Source organism: Callospermophilus lateralis, chromosome 16, assembly GCF_048772815.1.
Source record: "Callospermophilus lateralis isolate mCalLat2 chromosome 16, mCalLat2.hap1, whole genome shotgun sequence".
In the NCBI taxonomy this organism is placed as follows: Eukaryota; Metazoa; Chordata; class Mammalia; order Rodentia; family Sciuridae; genus Callospermophilus; species Callospermophilus lateralis.
Genome location: NC_135320.1, coordinates 68,569,733 through 68,577,768, shown reverse-complemented (window position 1 = coordinate 68,577,768; position 8,036 = coordinate 68,569,733).

Sequence of the window (8,036 nt, the reverse complement as noted above, 5' to 3'; positions counted from 1 at the left end):
AATAAATAAATTGATTAAAAATAGAAAAATGTAATACATTTACATTAATTTGGATAAATATATATTGTCATTAATATATCAGAAGATGGAATTTTACCAGCCCAATTAAAGCCACAACCTTTAAATATCTGTAGGTGGTAATAAAAAATAGCCAACAATGTATTTCTTCCATAACCTTCCATCTCATAGAGTTTCTTTTTATGCTCTGAGAAGGCTTTAAAATTAGGTATCATGGCATTAAATGATTATGTTTATTAGAGCATTTATTTTTACATTTATTTTGTATTAGATTTGTTTCAGTTAAAGCATGATCAATGTTGTATCAGTAATACATTAAATAAAAGGATTCATGAATATTTTTTATTATTAAGTTTACTTTCCTTTTTGATGTCTTTTTGTGCATATTATAATAAAAGTAACTTAATAATATGGTTGCATATGTCTATACAACATAAACCAGCACTCCAACAAATGTATCAAAGAAATGAATTTGAATTATTTATTTATTTTTAAATTTTTTGGTATCAAGGTTGAACCCATGGACAATTACAACTAAGCCACCTCTCTAGCCCTTTTTTTGTATTATATTTACAGACAGGGCCTCACTGAGTTGCTTAGGGTTTGCTAAATTGCTAAGGATGGCTTTGAACTTGTAATCCTCCTACATCAGCCTCATGAGCTGTTGGGATTATAGGCATGTGCCACCATGCCAGCTAAATTATTTTTAGTGATATGGTTTATACTCAAAGTATTGAAGAGCAGTGGTTTCCAATATACTGTATTTGTACCAGAGGCATGTAATTTTTTTTAATAAAGAAATATGGTGCACTAATATTTAGTGTATGAAATGACATTAGCAAACTCACATTTTGCGTTTGTCAGGAGAGCCCAAGGTAGTATCTGGATTAGAAACAAAGATTGAGATATTGTATCAGGGGTTATTACAGCATGTCATGAGCATCATGTGGAACTTATGGATTCAGTTGCCCGAACCTACAGCATTAGACTATTGTGAACTCTTGCGCGACAATGTCCTATGCTACAGTAAGTTCTAGCTGAAACCACACACCTCCCTGTTTCATGCATATTCCTATAATCTTCTCAGTTTGTCTAGCTACTGAGAATCAAAATTCTGAGTGCTTCGTAGCAAGATGTACAAAGTCATCTGAATGCATCTTTATGTTTAACACTAGTCACTCTAAGAACAAAAGTAAATTTTATTAATGCTCTAAGTGTGTGTGTCAAGGCTTAGTAATCCATGGAATCAGGAAAATTATATAATCAAGGGACTCTGTTAGAGTCTAGAAAAGAATTAATGCATTGGGACTTCACTATGCCTATTCAGTTTCCATTTACTGGGTCATACAATGGGTTTGGTGTCAAACTCTTCAAACTTGTTCCTTGTGCCATCTGGAGATGCGATGGGAGCTTCCAAAGTTACTTTTCCACATTAACTTTTAGTTTAAACTTTGCTGTCCCATTTTTCCATCCCAGTTAAATTAAACTAAAAAATCACACACAGTGGAACTTGAAACTTATCACATGTGCCATTTCTTCCTCTTAATACTAACAGTGATGTTTATCTTTGGATGGATTAAAGCTCAAGTAAAGCTTAAACTTTTTTGAGATTTGCCTTACAAATACTGAATAACTGCATTTCTTTAAAAATTCCAATAGCAGCTCTTCAAAAGTCTCATCAAGGCATTCAGGATTTGTTTTGGGGAGAGATGGCTGTACAAATATAGTAACTGTGATATAGTTTGGTTAGTGTTATACCAGAAATATGGACCATGTAAACTTGGAAGGAAGAAATTGATTCACTTCAGGAGATAAAGGTTTATTGGTTGGATTTCAAGTAGATAGCAAGGACAAGAGTGTTGAGGGTTGAAGTCTGTAAAAGAGTTTGTTTCACATTCATTTTTTATTAATCAATACTTAATGCAAAACATTGTGCAACAGAACTATGTTAGCCCATGAAATAGAAGTATAAAAGACAGAAACTGTGGGTATCACAGTGGAGCTTAGAGTGCTACTATAGGACAGAAACATTTAGAAAAGATTCAAAATGCTTAATGCAATTTTGTGAAAACATGCAGAAGAGAGGCACAGAGTATTACATGAGGCCTCGTGAGGATAACTTACTTAGACTAGAGCTTTAGGAAAATGGACCTGAGGGAGAGATGATGAAGATTTTGAGAACTGGGAGTTGGAAAGATAGGGACAAGGGTGGTGGAGTAGGAGTAGGAAACATAGAATTAATAGAAATAAAGGGTTTGTCAACTACAAAGTGCTTTGAAATATGAAAATCTAGTAATTAGTGTTTGCTATGGACTGAATTATATCACTCAGAAGTCATGTTGAAGCTCTGAATTGCCAATGTGACTATATTTGGAGATAGAGTTTTGAGGGGGAATTAAGGTTAAATGAAGTCATGAGGGTGGGCTCTAATATGATAGTATTGGGGCCCTTGTAAGAATAGGACGAGAGATATCTCTCTCTACCCACATGTTCCTAGGAAAGATGTGAGGATACGATAAGAGGGCTACCATCTGCAAGCCAATAAGATGGTCCTAACCAGAACTGACCATTTTGGCAAACTCATCTAGGATTTGAAGTCTCCATGATTTTGAGGGAAAAATATTGTTCTTTAAGACACCAGTCTTTTTAAAAATTTTTTAATATAGTAGCCCAAACTGACAAATAGTATTCTTTAACATTAACTTTTGAAGAGATTATGATGACAGTAATATGATAAGAGACTCTCAGCTCCCATGGATTGAACACTTGTTGAATATCTGACACTGTGTTAGATGCTTCATAAATAGTAGTTCTAATTCTAAAAATAACTGAAATGTGGTTATAATCCTAGCTTGCAGATTAATCAACCAAGTCTCAGAGAGGTTTGCTCATGATCACATAGTAAGTACATTGTAAACAAGCATAAAATCCAGACTAAGACAAATTCTAAGTACTAAGATTTCTCTAATACTACCCTGAACAGACAGCCATGTAGCTCCTTCCTGAATACCTTCAGTGACAATATTTCATGGTTCCAGTGTTTGATTTTGTACAGGTTCAGGTTCTAGTTTGTTTTAATTTTGTGTTCAGATGAAATATTCCTTTGATTTATTTTTTTCCATTTCAAGCTATTCTTTTATTTTTAATTGACACATAATAATTGATACATATTTATGGGGCATAGGGTAAAATATCAGTACATGTATACAAAGAGAAATGATCAGATCAGGGTAATTGGTATACTGATTATTTCCAATATTTATTGTTTCTTTGTGTTGGAAACATTTAAATCTTCTATACCAAGAGATATAAAAAAGCATAAAGCACAATTTTATGCTGGTTATTCCTAAGTTTTTCCAAGTCTGGATCTACACATCAGTCATATCCACAGATGCAAAATAGACCATATATTTAAGGCTAATTTTTTTTTCATTTTCCTGGATAGGATTGTAGGAATCCCAAATAATCATTAACTTAATACTCATTGGATTATTTGAACAACTTGTATTTAGTTGGCCCTGAAGTTATAAGAAAAATCTAAATTCATAAATATTCCCTTGAGAAGACAACTCAGGTATGTTTTAAGAGCATATGAGATATCATATAGTACTTGGAATTTTTTGAGAAACCTCCATACTGTTTTCCATAATGACTATACTAAGTTACCTTTCCACCAACAATGTGCAAGAGTTCCCCTTTCTCTATACATTCATTAATGTTTGTTATCTCTTGTCTTTTCATAATAGCCATTATTTTAAAATTTGTAAAAAATTTATTTTAATTTGGTATATATGACAGCCAAATGCATTTTGATTTATTGTACACAATTACAGCACAACTTTACATTTCTATGATTATACACAATGTAGCATTGCACCATATGTGCAGCCATACATGTACCTAGCGTAATTATAACCATCTCATTCTACCATCTTTCCTACCCTGATAGCCCCTCCCCTCCTCCCCTTTGCCCATCAAATTTCCTCCATTTTTCCCATGTTCCCCATGCCCCCCATTATGGATTGGCATCTACTTATCAGAGAGAACATTCAACCTTTGATTTTGGGGGGATCGGCTTATTTCACTTAGCATATTCTCCAACTCAATTCATTTACCTGCAAATACCACAATTTTATTCTCTTTTATTGCCGAGTAATATTCCATTGTGTATGTATACCACAGTTTCTTTATCTATTCATCTAGTTTAGTTCCACAGTTTAGCTATTGTGAGTTGAGCTGCTATAAACATTGATGTGGCTGGGTTACTATAGTATGCTAATTTTAAGACCTTTGGGTACTAACAGAGGAGAGGGATATCTGGATCAAATGGTGGTTCCATTCCAAGTTTTCTAAGGAATCTCCATACTGCTTTCCAGATTGGTTGCACCAATCTGCAGACCCACCAGCAGTGAATGAGTGTGCATTTCCCCCCATATCCTTGCCAGCATTTACTATTGCCTTTATTCTTGATAACTGCCATTCTGACAGGTGTGATATGAACTCTTGGAGTAGATTTGATTTGAATTTCTCTAATTACTAGAGATGTTGAACATTTTTCACATATTTGTTCATCTAGTGTATATCTTCTTCTGAGAAGTATCTGTTCAACTCCTTAGCCCATTTATTGATTGGGTGTTTGTTTTTTTGGTGTTAAGTTTTTTGAGTTCTTTATATATTGGAGATTACTGCTCTATCTGATGTGTGTGGGACAAAAATTTGCCCCCAAAATGTAGGCTGTCTGTTCACCTCATTGATTATTTCTTTTGCTGAGAAGCAGCTTTTTGCTTTGAGTCCTCCCCATTTATTAATTCTTGATTTTATTTCTTGTGCATTCAGAGTCTTGTTAAGGAAGTTGGGACCTTTTCAGACGTGATGAAGATTTGGGCCTACATTTTCCTCTATTAGGCTCAGGATCTCTGGTCTAATTCTTAGGTACTTAATCCACTTCCAGTTGAGTTTTTTGCATGGTAAGAGACCATTTTTATTTTGCTGCATATGAATTTCCAGTTTTCCCAGCACCATTTATTGAAGAGGCTATTTTTTCTCCAGTGTATGTTTTTGGTGCCTTTGTCTAGTATGAGATAACTGTATTTATTTGGGTTTGTCTCTGTGTCTTCTATTCTGTTCCATTGGTCTACAAGTCTATTTTGGTGCTAATATCATGCCATTTTTGTTACTATAGCTTTGTAGTATAGTTTAAGTTCTGGTATTGTGATGCCTCCTGTTTTGCCTTCTTGCTAAAGATTGCTTTGGCTATTCTGGGTCTCTTATTTTTCCAGATGAACTTTATGATTGGTTTTTCTATTTCTGTAAGAAATGATGATGTGGTTTTAATTGTAATCGCATTGAATCTGTATAGCACTTTGAGTAGTATGGCCATTTTGACAATATTAATTTTGCTTCTTCAAGAGCATGGGAGATCTTTCCATCTTCTAAAATCTTCTTCAATTTCTTTCTTTAGTATTCTATAGTTTTCATTGTAGAGGTCTTTCACCTTTTTTATTACATTGATGATTCCCAAGTATTTTATTTTATTTTTTTGAGGCTATTGTAAATGGAATAGTTTCTCTAGTTTCTCTTTCAGAGGATTAATCACTCATATATAGAAATGCATTTGATTATGGGTATTGATTTTATATCCTGCTACTTTGCTGAATTCATTAATTAAGTCAAGAAGTTTTCTGGTGGAGTTTTTTGTATTCTCTAAGTATACAATCATGTTGTCAGCAAATAATGATAGTTTGAGTTTTTCTTTTCCTATTTGTATTCCTTTAATTTCTTTCATCTAATTGCTCTGGCTAGAGTTTCAAGGACTATGTTGAATAGAAGTGGTAAAAGAGGGCATCCCTGTCTTATTCCTGTTTTTAGAGAGAATGTTTCCAATTTTTCTCCATTTAGAATGATGTTGGCCTTGAGTTTAACATAGATAGCTTTTACAATGTTGAGGTATTTCCTACTATCCCTAGCTTTTCTAGTGTTTTGAACATGAAAGAATGCTGTATTTTGTCAAATGCTTTCTCTTCATCAATTGATATAATCAGACGATTCTTATCTTTAAGTCTATTAATGTGATGAATTAAATTTATTCATTTCTGTATGTTGAACCAACCTTGCATCCCTGGAATAAACCCCACTCGATCATGGTGCACTATTTTTTTAAAATATGTTTTTGTATGCAACTTGCCAGAATTTTATTGAGAATTTTTGTATCAATGTTCATTAGGGATATTGGTCTGAAATTTTCTTTCCTTGATGTGTCTCTGCCTTGTTTTGGTATCAGGATGATGATAGCTTCCTAGAATGAGTTTGGTAGGGTTCCTTCCTTTTCTATTTAATAGAATAATTTGAGGAGTATTGGTATTAATTCTTCTTTGTAGGTATTGTAGAACTCAGCTGTGAATCCATCTGGTCCTGGACTTTTCTTGGGTGGTAGGCTTTTGATGGCATCTTCTATTTCCTTGCTTAAAATTTATCTGTTTAAATTGTGCATGTCTTCTTGACTCAGTTTGAGTTGATCATATGCCTCTAGAAATTTGTTGATGTTTTTGAGGTTTTCTATTTTACTGGAGTATAAATTTTCAAAATAATTTCTAATTGTCTTCTGTGTTTCAATAGTATCTGTCATGATATTTCCATTTTTATCACAAATTTTAGTAATTTTAGTTTTCTCCCTCCTTATTTTCATTAGGGTGGCTAAGAATTTGTCAATTTTATTTATTTTTTCAAAGAAACAGCTTCTTGTTTTGTCAATTTTTGAATTATTTCTTTTGTCTCAATTTCATTGATTTTCACCCTGATTTTAATTATTTCCTGTCTTCTACTACTTTTGGTGTTGGTTTGTTCTTTTTCTAGGGCTTTAAAATGCAATATCAGGTTGTTTATTTGTTGACATTTTTCTTCATTTAATGAATGAGCTTAATGCAATGAACTTTCCTCTTAGCACTGCCTTCATAGTGGCCCAGAGATTTTGATAAGTTGTATCGGAATTCTAATTTACCTCTAAGAATTTTTTAATCTCCTCCCTGATGTCTTCTGTTATCCCTGTGTCATTCAACAGCATATTGTTTAGTCCCCAGGTGTTGGAGTAGCTTCTCTTTGTGGTTTTATCATTGGTTTCTAATTTTATTCCATTATGGTCTGATAGAATCAAGAGTAGTATCTCTATTTTTTTTTTTTTTTTTTTTTTTTGTATTTGCTAAGACCTTGCTTTGTGGCATAACATCTGGTCTGGTCTGTTTTGGAGAAGGATCCATGTCCTGCTGAGAAGAAAGTATATTCACTCGTTGATAGATGTCATATTCTATATGTGTCTGTTAAGTTCAATGTATTGATTCTATTATTGAGTTCTATTATTTAGTTGTTTAGTTTTTGTTTGGGAGATCTATCTTGTGATGTAAGAGGTATATTAAAGTCACCCAGTATTATTGTGTGGTTATTTATTTGGTTCTATCCTTTTAGGGTAAGGCATGGTAGATGTATAGCCCATTGTCTGCTACCTTGACTGTTTCCATCTGTGAGGTGGCAGGACTTTGATCTCATCCCCAGATTGCCTTTGGTTCTATCTGGTGGTTTTCAAAGAAATTTTCAAGTTTCAAAGCAGTTTTAACCCCTTAAGTCAGTAAGTAAGCACTATAGCTGTTTTAGTTAGCTTTTATCACTGCTGTGACCAAAATACCTGAGAAGGAAAACTTAGTGGAGAAAAATTTGCTTTGTCTCATAATTTCAGAGGTTCAATTCATGGTGGGCCCACTCCATTGCTCTGGGCCTAAGATAATGCAGAACATCATGGAGGAAGGGCATAATGAAAAAGTACTGCTCAGTTTACAGTGGCCAGGAAGCAGAGAGAGCAAGGAGAACGCACAACAGGGAATATATACCCTTCCAAGGTACACCCCTAGTGACCAACCTCTTCCAGCCACAACCCATCTGTCTATACTTATTAACCAGTCAGTCCATTCTAGTTTGAATGAACTGATCAGGTAACCATAACCATAACCCTGTGATTCAACCTTCTTGGA